This window comes from Tiliqua scincoides, chromosome 2, assembly GCF_035046505.1.
Source record: "Tiliqua scincoides isolate rTilSci1 chromosome 2, rTilSci1.hap2, whole genome shotgun sequence".
Lineage (NCBI taxonomy): Eukaryota > Metazoa > Chordata > Lepidosauria > Squamata > Scincidae > Tiliqua > Tiliqua scincoides.
Genome location: NC_089822.1, coordinates 244,466,289 through 244,487,062, shown reverse-complemented (window position 1 = coordinate 244,487,062; position 20,774 = coordinate 244,466,289). Strand labels below are relative to the sequence as shown.

Genomic DNA, 20,774 nt, shown 5'->3' with positions numbered 1-20,774 from the left:
TCAATGTTTTATTTTTAATATACTAGACTTGATGCTACCAAGGTATGTGACTGCATTTGGGAAAATGTTACAGACCTGCACTTTCAACAAGCTACTATGTATATTCTTTTAACAACAACAGTCAATGGGTCAGTATGGGAAGGACTGCAGCCTAGGATTGTAAAAAAAATTCCTGCTTCATTATGTCACTTCCAGTAAGGACATCACTTCTGGTGGGTCCTGACAAATTATTAATTAACAGTATTTATATACCGCTTTTCAACTAAAAGTTCACAAAGCGGTTTACAGAGAAAAATCAAATAACTAAATGGCTCCCTGTCCCAAAAGGGCTCACAATCTAAAAAGATGCAAAATGAATACCAGCAGACAGCCACTAGAACAGACAGTGCTGGGGTGAGAATTATTATTCTAAAAAGTGGGTCCCGGTGCTAAAAGCTTGAGAACCACTGATCTAATCAATTAATTGACTAGATATTGCAGCCTGAATTTTAATCATGTATGGCTACAGTCCTATATACACCTACCAGGAAGTAATGCCCATTGAACTCAGTGAATCAGAGTTGACATGCATTCAACTTTGCCGTAATTTTATTTAAATGGGACTGAAAAGTGGGGTACAAGTATTTTAAATAATTTTTTCCAAAAACAAGGAAGAAAACCCCACAACCCAATTGAAAAGATTATATTTAGGTATAGTGCTTCAGTTTGGTCTATATTTGCTTTGTGTGTTGGATGAACCCTTTTTCTAGCTCACAAGCCACCTGGGAAGTGAGATGAGTTGCTCTGACTGTGTGATAAAGACTTGTAGGGAGTCTACACAACTGGGTCCAATTTGGGATGGAAATAGTTTCACCCATCTGGTCCTCGCCTCAGGATTCTCCTCCCAGTAGGGCTCCACCATTCATTATGCCCAAGAAAGAAGCAATCCAAGTGAAATCTTAAAACAATAATTATTTGGAAGCCATAAATAATCTGAACTAATGTGAATACCACCAACGCACAATGTTGTCAGCACTGGGAAAAACCAACGGCATGCATGAGTGTAAACTTCAGAGCCCTCCCATTGTCAGATGCGGAGTCTCACCAACACTTCCTGTACCCCATTTTTGTGGCATTACGCTAGCTACATATTGTCTGGTGCTCTGAGCAGTACATCGAAATAAAATGTGCAAGATCTTCCCCCCCCCCCAAGATGGAACGAGACTAGAAATGCTATTTCCGAAAGGCCAGCCACCTCTTTCTGCACAATAATTCTGTCCTTCAAGTCCTTGTTTCCTTTTTAAAGTTTATATCAGTGGTTAGAAAGGCTGCCTGAGGCTGTTTATTTTCTGAAACATCTCTTCTCTTTGTAAAGCATTTCCTCCTAAATCCTTTTAATGGATGACCTTTTCTTAGCTGAAGTTCAGGCCCCTTTTTTTTTCTTTTCTTTGACACAATTGCCTATAACTTTTTATTGGGATGTTGTTTTCCATTGGGAAGCTTCCTGTGCTTTGGAATAGTGGCCTGTTGATTTTTTGATCTTCAGAATAGACCTAGCTTCTCAAGTTCAGGGGTGTTTTCAGGATTCCGAACCATGCCTCTGACTGCGTCTGACTGGTCTACTGGTTTATTTGTGCATTTCTGGTGTTCAAAATAGATGCTCCAGGAGGTTCCTTAGGCCTAATCCAAAGATAACTCCTACAGATGCAGACAAAGTTCACTAATATGTAGAACCTCATACACAAGCACACACGTACATGCATATAAAAGCATAACTTCCTCTCTCTTTCTGCCAGAATCCAATCTATACAGATCAGGTTCAGCCCAAGATGAACCAGTGCCTGAAGTGATACTCAAATTTGCTGCCCCCTTTTCTTTATTCTCATGATCCACTCCCCCTCACCATTGTCACTTCTGTCAATGTTGTTTCAAAACAGACTAGACAGGAAGAGCCTGGGGTTTCCTCTTCATCCTCTGTTTCTGAGCTCCACCTCCCCAACTTGTTTTGAAGAAGTGGCAAGCAGAGGCAAGGACAGGCAAAGAGCACTACTGAGATAGTGTTCTCAGAAGGTGTGAACGTCCCTGCTTGAGTAACACGCTCACTTTGTACGTTGTGTCTTTACCACATGCAGTGTTGTTCTGGCAGTAGGTTAGGTTATCCAACTGAGTGCTTGTAGATCCAGAGCTTGAATCAAGTCAGTGGGGGGGACGGGGGGACACACTCATTGTCTGCTTGTGGGAAGGTCACATAGGGTGGTGTTGGGGTCAGTATCAAAAATGCGACAGAAGGCAAGGAGAAGACCAAGAAAGAAAGAAGCTGAAGCCAAAGGAACTCAAGAGGGTGTAGTTAAAAAAAAAAAAAAAGAGATAAAATTTTCAAAAGAATTTAAAAAAACAAACCTTGACTTACTGACAGCAGATGACAGGCAGAGCAACTAAGACTGAAACTGACTGGACAAGGTGCAAAAGAGAGCGACTAAGATGATTACGGGGCTGGGGCACCTTCCTTATGAGGAAAGGCTACGGCGTTTGGGCCTCTTCAGCCTAGAAAAGAGACGCCTGAGGGGGGACATGATTGAGACATACAAAATTATGCAGGGGATGGACAGAGTGGATAGGGAGATGCTCTTTACACTCTCACATAATACCAGAACCAGGGGACATCCACTAAAATTGAGTGTTGGGCGGGTTAGGACAGACAAAAGAAAATATTTCTTTACTCAGCGTGTGGTTGGTCTGTGGAACTCCTTGCCACAGGATGTGGTGCTGGCGTCTACCCTAGACGCCTTTAAAAGGGGATTGGACAAGTTTCTGGAGGAAAAATCCATTATGGGGTACAAGCCATGATGTGTATGTGCAACCTCCTGATTTTAGAAATGGGTTATGTCAGAATGCCAGATGCAAGGGAGGGCACCAGGATGAGGTCTCTTGTTATCTGGTGTGCTCCCTGGGGCATTTGGTGGGCCGCTGTGAGATACAGGAAGCTGGACTAGATGGGCCTATGGCCTGATCCAGTGGGGCTGTTCTTATGTTCTTATGGACCTGTGAAGTGTGTGTAAGGCTGGGCTCTCAAACAATCAGGAAGGCTGGGAGACCGTCTAAGCCTGAGACAGCCAAACAGTGGCTTGCACGCCACAGGTAGCTGTTTGACATCAAACGTGTGGTTTGTGGAAATATGTTGGCTGTGCTCCTTTTTGCATCTCAGTTAGTATAAAAGATAAAGCTTGACATTTTTTTTTATTCACAATTATTTACCGGGTATAAACTGAGAGTCCACTGGATTAAAATGTAAGTTTAATGTTCATGGTGAATAAATCCTTCTTAAATATTGCAGCTCTCAAACTTCTCGCTTGCGGGCTCTGAAGTTTATCGTGTGTGGCTCTTACGTTAGGCAAGTTTGGCTACCCCTGGACTCTGCCATGGTCAGGGGAACATGGAAAGATGGAAAGGGTCTATTACTTCCTAGACGTTATACACTGAGCGCTCTGGACCAAAAGACCTAGGTTGTCATCATGCTCAAACTCGTGCTTGGCAACTTGCAAAAATACCCGTTCTCCAGCACTGCTGGTACTTTCTCCATCTCTTCCACTTTTTGACATTATTTGTTCTTTCGGTGTTTGCCCTGCTGTGCTGCTCTGAAAGAATCACGTCCCTCCTGTTCATGCTTGACTTCAGTTCTCTTCTGTTATTATCAATGTACTAATGCACTAATTGCTGCTTTGGCATCAGTGGGCTCACGATGCTTTTAATGGTGATGCATAGTTTGTACAGTTGTTCTTGGAAAGAAAGGTCTTGCTGAAACTTGTTCGCTATGGCAGGCTTGTGGGTGGACCAACCTGTGGGAGTTGTAGATGAGGATGCATAGTCAAGGTTGCTCAACTGACCTTAACCTACTAGGAGATAATGCTAAGGAGGTACACCATGAATCATATTGTGGGATGGAAAGGTGAGACCTACATATTCATCTTTTCTTGTTTGAGATTTTGGTAGAGTTTACTACTGAAATGTAATGCTCTTGGTCATATATAATTCCTTTGTTTGAATTCAGCATCATTGTTAATCACATATACCCAGTAGCCTGTTAAAAGTACAGATCTGTAACATTTCCCCAAATGCAGTCACATACCATGGTAGCATAAAGTCTAATGTATTAAAAATAAAATATTGAAATTAATGCGGACCCACCTGAAATGGGCTAATAACCCACCTAGTGGGTCCGGACCCACACTTTGAGAAACACTGGATTAGATTAATTGATTAAAAGTGTGCCTCAAAATTTATCTGGCAGCAGAGTTTTAAAATTATCTTTAATGCAATATCTTGCTATCTTCAGATAGCAAGACTTTCCCTACTGTGCGTGAGAGGCAGGGGTTCCCATTTTTAATGTGATGTCTGCTGAGATACATATGTGGAATAATAAAAATAAAAAGGACACTTTTATCAGTGTTTTGTTTTTGTTATTTGAGAAGTATTGGTTTTCTCACATGTAAATATATGCAGATTTATCAAGCTAATCTAAAATAACTAATCAACTAAGGCCGCAATCCTAACCAACTTTCTAGCACTGACATAAGGGCAATGCAACTCCAAGGTAAGGGGACAAACATTGCCTTACCTTGAGGAGGTCTCCATGACTGCCGCCTGAGTGCAGGATGCAATACATGCCCCACTGGAATAGCTATGCTAGTGCTGGAAAGTTGGTTAGGATTGCGCCCTAAGTGTGAGAGCCCTAATTAAACTGCAAGACGTTTCTATTAGTAAGGTAGGGGAACAATAAGAGAATGGCTGTCCCAACTGTTCTGATCCCAAAGGATCTCCTCTATGGAGAACTCGTGCAAGGAAAGCGCCCTACAGGTAGACCACAGCTGCGATACAAGGACATCTGCAAGAGGGATCTGAAGGCCTTAGGGATGGACCTCAACAAGTGGGAAACCCTGGCCTCTGAGCGGCCCGCTTGGAGGCAGGCTGTGCAGCATGGCCTTTCCCAGTTTGAAGAGACACTTTGCCAACAGTCTGAGGCTAAGAGGCAAAGAAGGAAGGCCCATAGCCAGGGAGACAGACCAGGGACAGACTGCTCTTGCTCCCGGTGTGGAAGGGATTGTCACTCCCGGATTGGCCTTTTCAGCCACACTAGACGCTGTGCCAGAACCACCTTTCAGAGCGCGATACCATAGTCTTTCGAGACTGAAGGTTGCCAATACTAACCTAAGAAAGAGTGAATTTGCAAATATGTCCTTCTGCCACTTAGCTGGTCAAAATACTGGACTGTTTTTACTCCTAAACCATGCAGCTTTTTATTTTATGATTTTAAACTGAGCATACAATGCTAGAAGGTTATGTTACTCATTACCAAACTTCTTGGGGTTTGGTGTAGCTGAAAGGCACAGTGGCTCATTGCTTCTAATAATGTACCCATGACTGACTTCCCTTTCGTTGAATGCTAAAACGTAGGATTTGTGTATAATCAGCGCCCAGGTCTCTCTCTCTCTCTCTCTCTCTCTAACACAAACTGGTAAACAGGAATGGTAAACACAAACTTAAATGGGTAAACACACTCAAATTTACAAACTAGTAAACAAATCATTTACAAACCCAAACAACACAGTCCTGGAATGTGCTGGAATCCCTAGCATGTATGCACTGCTGAAACAGAGACGCCTGTGTTGGCTTGGTCATGTCGTGAGAATGGATGATGGCCGGATCCCAAAGGATCTCCTCTATGGAGAACTCGTGCAAGGAAAGCGCCCTACAGGTAGACCACAGCTGCGATACAAGGACATCTGCAAGAGGGATCTGAAGGCCTTAGGAGTGGACCTCAACAGGTGGGAAACCCTGGCCTCTGAGCGGCCCGCTTGGAGGCAGGCTGTGCAGCATGGCCTTTCCCAGTTTGATGAGATACTTGGCCAACAGTCTGAGGCAAAGAGGCAAAGAAGGAAGGCCCATAGCCAGGGAGACAGACCAGGGACAGACTGCACTTGCTCCCGGTGTGGAAGGGATTGTCACTCCCGGATTGACCTTTACAGCCACACTAGACGCTGTTCCAGAACCACCATTCAGAGCGTGATACCATAGTCTTTTGAGACTGAAGGTTGCCAACAACAACAAGGTTAACATATCATTAACCAAGTTTACAGATTGGTAAACAGGACTATATAGTAAATACGGTAATGGTCTATTTACAGTCATGGATGCAGATCAAGAAAATGACCCTGCTTTTCATTAAGGTTTGCAAAAGCACTTTATGGATCTCGTGCCTGGTTTTTATGTCGCCTGATGACCTCGTGTCAACTGTAATCATATACTGTTATTTTAAAATGAGGTCTGTTCAACTTGGACTCCATCACATGACAACAAACAAAAGTACCACCTACTTTCCTCCATGTGTGTAACCCTCCCCCCCATTATGTTGCAGTTTCAAGCCTACAACAAAAGTCAACAGTTACACTTCCAGTGTTTATGGCCATTTAGGGGCAGTTCCACAGAGAGGGGCTGCGCAACATGATTAGCTTTCCAAAGTCCCAGTTTCAACAATTCATCAAAGCATTTCCAGCAGCCAAACCGTAAACGTTTGGAACATAATTCATTTCTCAAAGACGTTCTTCTCTGGTCACAGTGTTATCTGCACTGCTGACCATGCACAGCTCAGCAAAGAGGCCTTGAGGCACCAAGTTCCCCAGATATTCCAGCAGGAACATGAGTTCCTGCTATGTTCCAGGGTTCTTGCTACTGTTTCCGCTTCCAGTAACGGTTTGGGTAAAGGGGCATCCAAAATGGGTCAGGGCTCAAGAACAGGTATTTGGGGACAGAAGACAGGGGCTTTCAGGTCCTGTTTTGCAGCTCACCTTGTGTGCCACAGTACACCATGCTCCTCCTGGCTTGGTGGCTCCACTGTCAGGCCTTGTAGCTGGGTGAGGCCAATCAACCTCTGTAGGTGATAGCTGGTGGCAAGCAGAGCAGGGAAGGTGAGCAGGGAGGAAGGATGGAGTGAAAGGAGGAGCAGTGAAAGAGCTGCTGTACTAAAGCAGCAGCTGTACTAAACATGGCATCTAAAAGCCAACCCAAATAAAAATTGTTTTGCAAAGCTGATCACAAACCTGCTGACACAACACTTCCATGCTTTGTCTTTGACATGTGGGTGCCTACCCAATCTCCTGCAGGAGCAAGGCCATGTGAAAAATATCCCAATGGGTATGCTAGGGTGCAAGCACCATAAGTAGGGTCAAACAGTGGCCCATCCTATGGGATTCGAGTCTCTTCCAAAAGCCAGCAGTGGATATCATCAGAGAGAGCTTTCAAGAACTAATTTTCTGCTTGTTGCTTACCTTGGGTGCTGATGGTATGATGCAAATAATCACCTTGTACCATCCCTTCCTGATTAAAAGGGAATAACAAGCGCAGGAACGAGCAGTTCATTAGTGTCTCTGCAATGAGAGTTTGTGCTAACAAGTTACTCTCAGGTTACTAGCATTCAATCATGCTGCTAATAGGAACGCTTTTCCCAGTAATTGGTATATTTCAGACAACAGAAGAAGCTGAATGGCTGCTGGATCCATTAATGATTTGTGGTGACTTTCATGGTAAAGATGACAACATATTAGTTTACCAGATGCCAGATCATGCTATGGGCCATTAACAAGAGGGTGTTCACTGAGATGCTTGCAGAACAAATAGCAGCTGGTTTATTCTTCAGCGGGCCGACCTAATCACACACATCTCATACCCGATGCACGACAATGCTGTCAGATGTATCATAAATTAAAGGCTCCGAGTGCTCATTAGCATTGCTTCGCGCTAAAAGCCACACGTTGGCCTGCAGAGATCAAAAGCACAGAGACTCCTACTTTAAAAATGCAAATGAGGCAGAATACCACTGATGGCTTTGGGAATCTATGAATTTTTCTCCACCACTGTCTCTTTGTACCCAAGTGTTCTAACAAGGCACATCCAATCCCAAGAAGACATTCCACACAGCTTAGAGCTGTCTTTTCCTTTCACTTAAGAATGCTTTGAAATCCAAAGTAGGAGTATTTTCTGCAGATCACAATCACCAGGTTCCTTCTCCAGCAAAAACAAACAAACTAAAAAAAAAGTTAAAATATCTAACTTCATAACTAAGGTGTGTGTTTGTTTTTTTCCCTATACAGTTCTGATAACCAGGAGCCCATTTCTCATACTTGCAAAATCTACCTCTTCCACGTATCAGGCAGTTTAGCTGCTGGTTCCTGACTTTCTGTTTCCAATTCTTTTTCTTTCATTGTGATCTGTTTCCATTCCTGTGGCTTGCTTCTTCTTCAAGTACTGGGTCATACTATCTTGATTAAACAAGCTGTGCTGTATATTCTCTGTGTATAATTCTCCAGCAAATCTGCAAAACTCTTTTGCAAAACTTTTGCAGACTCTGGGGTCATCTTTGCAGATTGAAACATCTGCACCAGTTTTTGGATTTTGATGTGTCACCTGGAAGGTTCCCAGTTTGCTTAGGTATCCCCCCACATAAGATGTGTGACACAGAACTTTGGGGGAAAACAGGGCCGTGCTGTATCAAAAGTTACCATGCTGGGTACCAAATGGGTCCAGGCAAAATGCAGTGGGTCCTGGCAAAAATCTACCCTGCATAGTGTGGGCACCTAACAAGGAGAAGTTAGTTAACACGCTGAAGCCTTCCAGTGGGCAAACCATTCTGGCTTCGAAAGAAGGGTCACCTCATGGCTTTCCCAACTTCTTCACTGCCAAACCCTGTAAAGGGGATCAAGAAAGTTGAATTGATCTGCCAACTCTGAGCTGGGTAACCACTAAAGTGGGCATGCCAATTCAAGCCTGGGGTCAAATCAGTTTGCATCCCCGATCTGGGTAGACTCTGGGAAATGGTTTGGACTTTTCACCCCAACTTTTGCTTGCCTAAGGGCAGACATCTGATCTCTAATCCTCCTATCTGCTCTGCACTATCCAGCCAGCTGCGGCCAACCTAGCTAAAACCCAACCCTAAGGGTAGTGTGGAGTAGGCAAAAAAACTCCTTCCTTGGCCAATTTGGAGAGGAGCAAAAATGTCCTGCCTGACCCCATATGATACAAGCTACTCCTTGACCGTTTCCTACTGGGCGGGGTGGGTTCCATCACAGCTGAACAGAAGTGGCTATAGGAGGCCTTGGTGCTGGTGAGGCAGCCAGTCAAGGACTTTCCCTTAACAGCCTGCCCAACAGCAGCTCAGCACACAGTTATGGACCTGGCCCCTGTGGTGTCCCAGGGAGAAGGTCCATAAGGCATACTTATCTAGCCGCACAGAGCATCGTGTGGTGCTTGGGGTTGCTCAGAAGGCCTTCTGAGGTTTCCGAGGTGGTCTTAAACAGTGCTTTTGGTTTCCCGGAAGTACAGCTTAAGAACGCATCAGAATCCTCAGGTTTACAAGTGGTCCCGAATGCCGTGAGGGCTTCACCTGCCCCGGAATAGCTCCAGGCGGTAGATGGAGGGGACATGACAGGTGAAGGCAGCAGCAGGTGCAGCGGTGCCGCCCCCATAGGCCCACAGGGGCAGTGCCTAGGGCTTTTGCCCCCCCCAGCCCTGCCACTGCAAGCACATCATGTTGGGGGGGGGGAAGAATCTAGCAAGGAACCCAGCAAGAAAGCCTCCCTCCAGAGATGTGAATGGAGCAGGCAGGAAACCTGCACACTAGAGGGTCGACTCAGAGAACACTGACAGGAAGCAGACATCTGAGTTGTCGCTGTAGCATGCAGGCTTCTGTCTGCTTGTCTGTCTATACGCATCGTGCTTATAGCCTCCCACTGTGCCTATAGCCTCCCCAATTGTTTTGCATGAGTGTGTAAACAAGAGCAACAAAGGTAAGGGGCATGGGGAGGGCGCAGCACTATAGTTTCCACTAACTATGGGGGGCAGGAATTCACCCACTGCAGATACCAGGCACCTGTATTACATTTCTCCCCTTCCCACCTCCCACCAAAATGCTCAGATTTTTTTCAAGCAATGGAAGAAAGGCAGGATGGTCCCATCCAGGCCCTGACCCAAGCCAGGCCTAATTATCTTCAGCACAGTTTTAGTATCACTTCTGCAGTGCTTCAGGCTGCACCTTGCTTCCCCAGTGAACTGTGTGCGTGGCATCGAATACAGGCATATGCTGCTTAACAACCATTTGCTTAACAACGGACTGCATATATGACGGTGGTCCAAGCACAATAAAGATGCTCTTAATGAGGCAATCGCATCTCCCAGCAGAGTGTCTGTTTACACAACAGAGAGGCTCTTAATGCAAAGAAGAGGCGGTCTGTCTCCAGTAGCCCATGCAGCCAGCTAGTGTCTGGCAGGGAGTGTCTGTTTACCCAACAAAGATGGAAGATTGGACTGGATGTTCACTTAATGACCTAATCACATAACAACAGGGATTGAAGAATGTATCCCCGTCGCTAAGTGGAGCACACCTGTACTTTCTACTCCAAAGGGCTATTTATGAAGTTCCCTCACTGCATTCCTCCTTGAATTGTACACCAACATATGCTAATTTGATCACACAGAAGAAGAAGAATCCAAAACTTCTGTTCCTCCAAAGAGAAGCATCAGAGCATTTGTTCTTCCAGAGAAGCATGGTCATGAGCACCATGACCTCAGGGTTGCTGCCCTCTTCAAAGCATGTTTATTTATATTTGAAATATCTTTATTTTCCTGGGATGCAGGCCTCTCCCCCTTAACAGGCTGGCACTCAGCAGGGTTTTGCCTCTGCAGTGGGTAAGCTCTTTGTCTCCTCTCTGAAACAAAAACGCACAATGAGACTGCCAGAAGTGTGAGTTTTATTATGCGATCCCTTTTAGGCAATACTGCAAAGCCGCTAGTCGGCTGGCCAAGCCACTTCAGGACCCATTATCTCTGAACACGAGTGAATGGAAAGGATGTTAGGATGCAGGTGCCCGAGGATAATTTGACTTTATCTCCATTTCAAGTCTCAAATTCATACAGTCATTTCGGCTGCATAATTCAACGTTGCCAGCAGATAAAAATTAAGTTGACAGAGGGTGAGTCTGTGCTGTGAGTGGGTCAGAGGCAGAAATGCACGAGAAGAGATACAACTGTTTGGGGGTCTGAAATTACCCTTCACCTAGCCAGGCATGTGTTACAGAATCATGCACAGTGCTCTCTTCAACCAGAGATCACAGGACTAGATATTGTTTAATATCTGGAAGCAACAAAATAGCTAGAGAAGGGTCAGAGCTTATTCTATTTTATGTTCACGCAGATGTCATTTGAGTTGGGTGTCTGGAGCTGTTTGCTTTCTTTGCTTCAACAAAATCTGTCTTTTATAGTTTAATGCTAAACTAGTGGGCTGCCACTGCTCTGATAACTAGTGGGCTGCCACTAGTGTTCCGATAGCAGGACGTGCTTTATGGCCATCATAAATGGCCTGCTAAGGGCGAGGCTGGGGCACCCCTGCCAGGGCAGTAGGAAACTGATTGCCCATCAAACCAGGTAGGATGGCATGAGACGTAGAATGGGGCAGAGTAGGGCAGAATGGAGGCGGGTGGCACAATGGTGTGGGCACTTCTGCTGGATGCTAAACCCACCAATAGCAGCCAGCATCCTTGGACTTGCACCTGGTACTGGTGGTTGGCAACCTTCAGTCTCGAAAGACTATGGTAGAAGCCTACAGCACCCGGTATTCCCAGGCGGTCTCCCATCCAAGTACTAACCAGGCCTGACCCTGCTTAGCTTCCGAGATCAGACGAGATCAGGCATGTGCAGGGTAACAGTTGCTGCCAGTTAAAGGGAAAATATTTTCCCTTACCTCTCCAAAGCCTTCCCCCTTCCATAGGATGCAGCACCTTTTCATGTTGCTTCATTGGCAGGAAGTGTCAAGGATAGGATTGGGTCCCCCACCACTCTGTTTAACCCCCTTTGGAAAGGGACCCAAAAGAATCTGTCTACCCCCTGATAAAATTCCTCTCAGAGCCTCTAGTGGCAGGCATCTGTTTGATGCCTCTCTCTTTGGCGGCTGCCTCATTAGGTTGCTGCCTCAATCCACCATCCAATGCAAACGGGCACAGCCACATTATGGATGGGTCAGCCCTGACCCTAAAACCACTTTCCCTGCAACGGAGAGGGGAAAGATATAAATGCATGAGCCCCGAAGAGAATGAGGCAATCCTCCTCTCTCTTCCTCCCTTTTTTGCAACTAATGCATGCCTTTGCCCATTCTCCCATCTACCCTGGAGGTGGAGGTGGGCAACCCCCATCTCCCTCTCTCTTCCTATAGTTTATGCAAAACTCAACCTAACCCTTTCCCTCTGCACTATGCAGGGATGATATGGATCTGGGAAGAATTTTGGTAAAGACTCAGGGGTAAAACAGTGTTTGCAGCACATGCCAAATGCAGGTTATGGAAAACAGCATTTGCAGACATCTCTATTTCTGACTACAGGTCTGTTGTGTTTGGCTATCCAGGCCATTTGGATAAACAATGGCCAGATTCGTTTTGGTTGCATCAGCCTCTTTGGCTCCAACGAGGTCAGGGATCTAAAAGAGAGACAGCGTGAACAAGTCCTCTACAGAAACCTTACATGTTATGCCAAGAATTAAATACTGAAGGCCTCATGGGGAGCAAGCACACATCTTACATGTGACATTTCGGATTCACTGGCTTGAAGAAAGGAAGGGGTGGACGCTGTCTGCTGAGCTTCTCATGCTTGATAGAGAGAGGGCATCTAATAAGTCACTCAAACAAAAGGAGCTGATACTACAGGATGCCAGTTCTCAGAAGGGATTACTTGCTGCACAGCTTTACTCTTTGAAGTGACGGTAAGCCTACACTTATTACAAAAGGTAAAGGCTGTCACAGAGATAATGCAGGAGCTGGAACAGAGAGCCACAAACATTGAAAACCAGCTTGCTTGGGTTGCACAAAATATCCAAGGCCCGCATCTAGCAGTGAATGCCATTTGCTCCTTTGCTGTCATAGGGCACAGTCCTAACCAGGTCTACTCAGAAATAAGTCCTATTTTGTTCAATGGGGCTTACTCTCAGAAAAGTGTGGTTAGGATTGCAGCTTCAGTCATTTAAGTTACAGTCCAATCCTATCCCCACCATCTTCCGCCATGCAGCCATCCCGACAGAAAACACTGCTGCATGTTATGGGGGGGGGGTGATCTGACAGCAAGCAAGAGGAAGTCAATATCTATTTCACTTGCCTCCTGGTAGGCTGCCTAATTGCCTATGGATCTCTTCAATCCCACAGCAGTTATTTTGCTGGCATAAGTATGAGAAGAAGAAGGGGGCAAGTTGGAAAATCAGGAATCGGACCGCCACGTGCCTTTTCTGCTGAGTTCCACCCCTTCCAGTCCATTCCCATTCCAGCCTACCCTGCTCCACACTATCCACAAACTGCTCCTTCCATCACCTTACCTGGGTTAGTAGAATGTCCAGACAAGTCTGGCATGTATGCACAGAGCCACTGGCTATTCCCACAGGCAATGGTGACACAATGTTTGCACTATCACAGGGCCATCTGCTTGTGCCTGATCTCGTCTGATCTCGGAAGCTAAGCAGGGTCAGGCCTGGTTAGTACTTGGATGGGAGACCGCTTGGGAATACCGGGTGCTGTAGGCTTATACCATAGTCTTTCGAGACTGAAGGTTGCCAACCATTTTTTTTACAATAGCGGATCAATAGATCCACTTGGGGACTATACACACACTCTGAAGAGAACTCTGATCATCCCTTAAAAAAAGATACTGTGAATGTATTTCATATGTCTTTGTATGCCTGATATGCTCCTATGGGCCTCGGCTTGAACATCAATGGCTTTCGTCTATATTATCTTCTCTGTCTTGAAGTCAAAACCTATTACTTAAAGTTAAAGCAGACAGATATGTAAGATTCTTAAATGCTGTCAGTCTGCACACATGCTTTCAACTTCTCATATTAAGAACCCCAGCTGTTATTTGTCAGCTGCGCAATTTCCTACTATGTTATGTGAGCTGTCCTCATTGGCAAAGCAGCAGAATTCTCAAGAAGAAAGACTGCTCAAAGCACATAAATCTCCCATACCGCATGCTTAATGGGAATCACAGAGATACACGGTATAAATCCCTTGCATTCAGATACTTCAAAGGACAGCGGGTACATAGTCAGAACTATGACAAGACATTTGGGGCATGTTTTATAAGTCTATTGCATTGCACGGGCACCCTTGAGTCTAGACTGGGGCCACTTCCTTTTGGATACTGGTATGACAGTCAGAAAAGATATTTTCAGAAGTGGTGTATTTCAGATACATGAAGGAACATCTCGTTTGGGCAGGGGACCATCCAAATATTTGCTTAACTGGGATTTGATGAACAGTGATACTATTAATATTGGTCAAGACTGGCATGGAGTTCCATATGAAACTCTGGGTATTCAAACAAACCTTACAAGAGATTTCAGGAATTTCAGGCACAAGACCAGCCTTCACTCATAGGATCCTCATCCAGGGGGCATTGTATATTCCCCTCCTGGACCATTCAGGCCATCAGGTCACAGCAGTCATCCATGTGAAATATCTGGCTGTGGGTTGACAAGAGAAATGCATCTCATTTAATAGCAAATTTATCATGCATAGTAACTGAAGAAGAAAGGATGTGCCCAGACAAAGGAAGAATACTAAATGCCAGAAATGGGAACTTAAGTCAGGTGACTCGGACTCAAGTTGCGAAAATGCACATTTTTGCTCTCTCGTGGACTCATGAGTTGTGTGCGGAAGACTAAAAAAACACTTGAGTCAAGGATCCCCTGATTCGGCACTTGACCCCACACGTGCTGATTCGAGCCTGCCGGTGTCTGGGCGTGCTTGCTTACTGTTTTTGCAGTGTGAAAAACTTCTTGGGACCAGGCGAGCAGCAGGGAGGTTCCAGCCAGGAGGCAGGGAAGGGTTAATGCATCCAAACAGAAGGCAGGAGGAAGAAGCAAGCTCTTTTGCCCACCTCTAATTGGAAGGAAGTTACCAATGAGCACTGGACAAAAGATGGGTATTCTGATATTCTTTGGCAGAGACAAGGCAGGAGGAGGAGCCAAGGGGGTTCTTGCCTTACGATTGGCTGGAGAAGCCCAGGGAAGGGGAGGAAGCAGGGCAGTGGGGGGGGAGGCAGTTCACAGCAATCATGCTTTCCACGGCATGGCATGGCTGCTATGAGCTCCACTGCTACTTGGGGGGATGAATTCTCATTGAATGACCAATGCAAATGGGACTACTTCTGAGTAGAGCTACCAAAGATGCAGCCTTGCAGCTGCCTGACATGACCCTTTGCCCTCTTGCCGCTTCTGTCCCTGCTCCTACACAGTTCGTCCCACCCCCTCCCACCTTGTTTACAGGTGGGCTTTTCGAGTCAAGCCGCAAGGGTGCAGGGACTCTAGATTTGACTCGAGTCAAGCCATGCTGGGTTTTCCCATCCCTGCAAAGTACAGAGGTCCATGATCAGTACTGCTCTCATGCAATCCCTAGAAGGCCAATGTGTTTCTCAATCTTGCTAACCCCCCCTCTCAACCCCCCCCTCCCCACCACCACCTAATGAGGAAGATTGGAGAGGTTAAACAAAATCCAAATGAACTATTAAACTGCAACTCATTTGATGGATGGATTTATTCCAAATTAATTTTGTTTAAGGTTCTTTTTTAGCTGTAAATTATGGCTAATTACTCCATCTGCGTGGGAAGCAGTTTCTTATATGAAATACAATATACTTTGTTTGGAATCAAATACAAGAGTTTAAAATCAGAGTTTAAAATCAGAAAAATGTCGGTCTCTCTCTCTCTCTCTTTCTCTCTGTGTGCGTATAAGTGTAGGTATGGAAGTGGGCATGTACATGAACGTGTGGGTATTTTGTGGGTTTTTTATGATGTTATTTAATCTTTACCCATTTATACTGTAAAGTACTGCTTGCAGCCATCAATCACACATCAAGTCCCTGTTGCGTTAATATCATGTTCACATGCATAACTAAAAAACACAGCCTGCCTGAGAGGACTTTGCATAAAGAACATCAATCAAGAGCTTGTTAGGATGAAATACAGGTAGGGTCTATACAGTCTGTAGCCATAAATGGGATGGTGACAGAGTCTAACAGGGGAGGGTAGTGGGTCCGAAACTGTGAGCCATCGCTCCCCACTGGGGTAGGGGATCGTTGCAGAGGAGCTACCCTGCACATGCCTGATCTCGTCTGATCTTGGAAGCTAAGCAGGGTCAGGCCTGGTTAGTACTTGGATGGGAGACCGCCTGGGAATACCGGGTGCTGTAGGCTTATACCTTAGTCTTTCGAGATTGAAGGTTGCCAACCAGCCAGAATATAAATCAAATCAACCTTTACTGGCATACAGACAAACTACTCCCTCCAGGGAGGCATTAACAGACACTTTACTAAGGTCTAGCCTAGGACTTCTAATCCACTAGTAAAAGGAATTTTGCCACTCGCCCAATGACTTCTGGGGAGCCATCACTGAGGAGAAAAAGCAGTTTCTCTGTGTCTGAGAGCCCTAGTTTGGTCTGTAGGGAAGAATCCAAATAGATGGCCTGAGAATCTGAGAACTGATTCACACAATAAAAGGAGACATGGGCTAAGGTCTCCACAGTGCCCGAGCCCCAAGGGCAATAGCAGTCAGGGAATGGAATCTTACAGAATCCAATCTTATGGAATCTAACCACAAGCTAGAATATAAATACAAGCAGGCTGATACGTTTAATTTTTTGAAAAAATCTGTGTTAAGTATTAATTAAAAAAATTCTAAAATTGAAACCTAAAAGTCTAGGGTTGGTCAGTAAACCCAATGTCTTTTTCATCATTGGACAGAACACTAGAAGGAAGGGCAGGTCATCAATGGTATATAATTCTGCCTTCATGCTTTTCCTCATCTCCCAAAAGGGATAGATGACTTTTTTTTTTAATGGCAAGTGACAAATCAGGGACAGGCCTGCAATATTCCTGAAGGTTCCAGGCTCCCACAGGCCACCACAACAATGATTTCATACATGGAACCAGTCACATAACCTCAGGCAGTCTTTATTCCAGGCTACTAGGGTCTCCACCATATCAGCTTTTTGTTTTGTTTTTGCTTCTTTTTGTTTTTTCACTGTTGTTTTTTCACTCACAGTTCCATCCCATAAGTTGTCTTCAAATCTCCTCTTCCTCCCTCAGAAAATTCTATCAGAGGAGACACAGCCTAAGGAGACTAGCTGTATTAGTATAAGGTAAGGTGCATCAAGCAAGTTTTAAGCTTCATCTCTCTGTAAATGATTCAAAAGAGAACCAGTTGTCAAGTGCTGAAACAAACGTGCCCTTTTTGTCAACAGGAGGTACTTAACACAGAAATTCTTTCCAATTGCTTTTTAATTTAAGAAGTGCTTTTTTGGGCATCTATTGCAAAGAAATAAAGCAAATTCGGGTGTGTCTGCTATGCATATGTATTATTTAAAAAGTAGCAGTTAAAACATTTGGGGCTCCTCCATTTTCTGACGAGGAACATCAAATGAGGTTGGGTTGCCAACTTATGGTATTGCCAACTCTTTGAAGGCCGTGACCTACTCATATTTACTTGGCTATAATAAAGAGCATAGGAACCACATGACCCCTAGCAACTGTCATAAATAGTGCCTGAACCATATCTCCAAAATCATGTTATGAGCAGGGCTCAAGCCTGGGGGGAGGGGGTTAGGGGGATGCCTCAATTTGGGATGCAAACCCATTACAGGAAGGGGATAGAAATTGACACACCAACAAGCCTCCACTGTTTCAAAACAAGCAATGCAATTTGTGGAGAAGGGGAGCTATGCTATAAGAACATGCCCTTGGATTGCAATTGACTTTTTTAAAGGGGATTAAGAAAAAGTGCAAAGATTGCTGGATTATTATTATTTTCTTACATGGATGACAAGTAACTGTTCATCAATGGTAGCAAGAAATAGCAAGCAAGCAACAATCCCAAGATATAAGGTAGTGGTTTCCAAACTGTGAGCTGTGGCTCCCCGGGAGCCATGGAATCACCAGCCAGGGGAGCTGCAGAATCCTTGTGAAAAACCTGCTGCCCTATACAATGGATAAGATTGTAGGAGTCTCGGCCCGTGGCACAGTAGGTCAAGGGAGCTGCCGGTCGAAAAAGTTTAGGAACCACTGATATAAGGCATTCTTGCTCCAGAGTTCGCTCTTCTTCAAAAATGATACCTTGCTCACTGAAAGACTGAACAGCAAGGTCAGAGCAATAACATGATATGTGGCATTCATGTCCTTAGGCTGGCTCCAACACGGAGGTGAGCAAGAAAATAGCTCAAAGGAGTTGCAACCAGACATAATTGTGGATTTAGCCTTATGAGCCCTACACTTTTCATTTTATTCTTATAAGCTGTACAGTAGTTCTTTTCTTTACCACCACCGTGGGGTTTTCTTTCTAAGGCAGACTGGAGAAGGAAAACTGGATTTGAAGAAGAGAATGGATCACACTAATTAATGGAAAACTGACACAAGGTAATATAATGTCTGCTTGGGAATGGTAAAAAATAAGAGCAAAGCACAGCCACAAATTTCTTTTAGGTTTGCGGTTGTATGTGTGATTTTAGACCTTTGCTCTTGCTGGTTTCAGAAATGTAGTAGGTCTTCCCAATATCAGATGACAATATCCAGCTAAACTGATTTTTTTTTTTTTAAAGAATCTGCCAGTTCTATATTTCACGCTATTCAGCCACTACCACAAAGATCTCTTACAATGCAGCCACCTCAGGGATAGAGGTTCTGTTTACACAAAAATACATCATCTAAAATGCCTGCATATTGCCAATGATGGATCATGGTATTCATGAGGTAAGGATCTGATCAGATGTGCACTTTTGTTTCTTTAAATCTTTATTGTTTACAGTGCTGGTTTGTGTGTGTGTGTGTGTGTGTGTGTGTGTGAGAGAGAGAGAGAGAGAGAGAGAGGGGGGGAGGGAGAGGCCCACATTTAAGTGAGTTTATAGCAGGGAATGAGATTGGTTTTTTTTGATTTGCTGAATTTACTTTGCTGCTTTGTTGATCTTAATTATTTTGAAGGCATCTTTCTTTGGTATAAGTTAGTTTAATGCTAATACTGTGCAACACCTTGGGTACATTCTGTAGAAAGACAATTTATTTAATAATAAATTTTTTAAATGGAGTAAGTTGTCCTAGGCATTAGGGAAGCCTCAACATATATTCAAAACATGGCTGTAATTTTCAGCAGCAGTTCTGTGTTTCTTACAACATTTCATTCTACACCAGGGGTGCTCAAAGTTTTTGGCAGGAGGGCCACAACATCTCTCTGACACTGTGTCGGGGGCCGGAAAAAAAGAATTAATTTACATTTCAAATTTAAATAAATTTACATAAATGAATATATTAGAGACCGAAAATGAATGAATTAATTCCATCCAGCTTATGATCCCATCGACCCTAGTAAGGGGGGGGGGAATCTTCATGCCAGCTTATGATCCCATCCACCCTAGCAAGGGGGGATCTTCATGCCAGCTTATGATCCCATCCACCCTAGCAAGGGGGGGATCTTCATGCCAGCTTCTGATCCCATCCACCCTAGCAAGGGGGGGATCTTCATGCCAGCCTAGTAAGGGGAGGGATCTTCATGCCAGCTTATGATCCCATCCACCCTAGCAAGGGGGGGATCTTCATGCCAGCTTATGATCCCATCCACCCTAGTAAGGGGAGGGATCTTCATGCCAGCTTATGATCCTATCCACCCTAGTAAAGGGGGGATCTTCATGCCAGCTTATGATCCCATCCACCCTAGCAAGGGGGGATCTTCATGCCAGCTTATGATCCCATCCACCCTAGTAAGGGGGGGATCTTCATGCCAGCTTATTATCCCATCCACCCTAGCAAGGGGGGGGATCTTCATGCCAGCCTAGTAAGGGGAGGGATCTTCATGCCAGCTTATGATCCCATCCACCCTAGCAAAGGGGGATCTTCATGCCAGCTTATGATCCCATCCACCCTAGCAAGGGGGGGGATCTTCATGCCAGCTTATGATCCCATCCACCCTAGTAAGGGGAGGGATCTTCATGCCAGCTTATGATCCTATCCACCCTAGTAAGGGGGGATCTTCATGCCAGCTTATGATCCTATCCACCCTAGTAAAGGGGGGATATTCATGCCAGCTTATGATCCCATTCACACACACACACACACACACACACACACGGGGGAGGGGGATCTTCCACACTTTCACATACCCGCCTGCTCACCTGCCCCCTCGCCCTCCCCACCTTCATTTGCCTGGGCTGCCTACCTGTCTGCCCATGTGCTGCTGCTGCTGTTGCCTGCCTGCCTGGGTGGCCAGCCAACCAGCCCTCCCTCGCTCCGGAGGGAGACGTGCTGCGAGCTGGGCTGGGTTCCCCTCCCTCATGATCTCTCTCGATCTCTCCCCTGGCTCAGGTTGCAGGAGGGGAGGGGAGGGGAGCTGAGCCAAACGGAGCAGAGCACAGCCCAGCCCAGCCCCTGGGCAAGAAAGGAGACTAGCATGCAAGCGTGCAGGGTCTTTTATAGTGGGAAGTAAAGCGAGACCTGCAAGTCTCACGTTACCTTCCCACTATAAAAGGCCCTGCAAGCCAGCTGGGCTCGTCTTTCCTTTGCTGCCACTGAGCTCAGCGGCAGTGAGGGAAAGCAAGGCGCGGAACTCGCGCGGTGGGCCAGCGCGGGCTGGGGTGAGGGCCGAGTGCCCATTGGAGGTGGGGGACCCCCTGGGGGCCGGATGGGGACCCGCAGTGGGCTGCAAGTGGCCCGTGGGCCAGGGTTTGGGCACCCCTGTTC

At 45.5% G+C, this 20,774-nt stretch overlaps 1 protein-coding gene and 2 pseudogenes across 10 annotated transcripts in view; 1 reads left to right on the top strand and 2 right to left on the bottom strand.

Annotated features, from left to right (window-relative positions):
* FHIT (fragile histidine triad diadenosine triphosphatase) overlaps positions 1-20,774 on the bottom strand; it is a 1,225,929-nt gene that overhangs the window by 908,703 nt on the left and 296,452 nt on the right. The gene's annotated exons all lie outside the window — the stretch shown is intronic.
* Positions 11,621-11,740, bottom strand: LOC136643080 (5S ribosomal RNA; annotated as a pseudogene).
* LOC136642331 (5S ribosomal RNA) lies at positions 16,132-16,250 on the top strand (annotated as a pseudogene).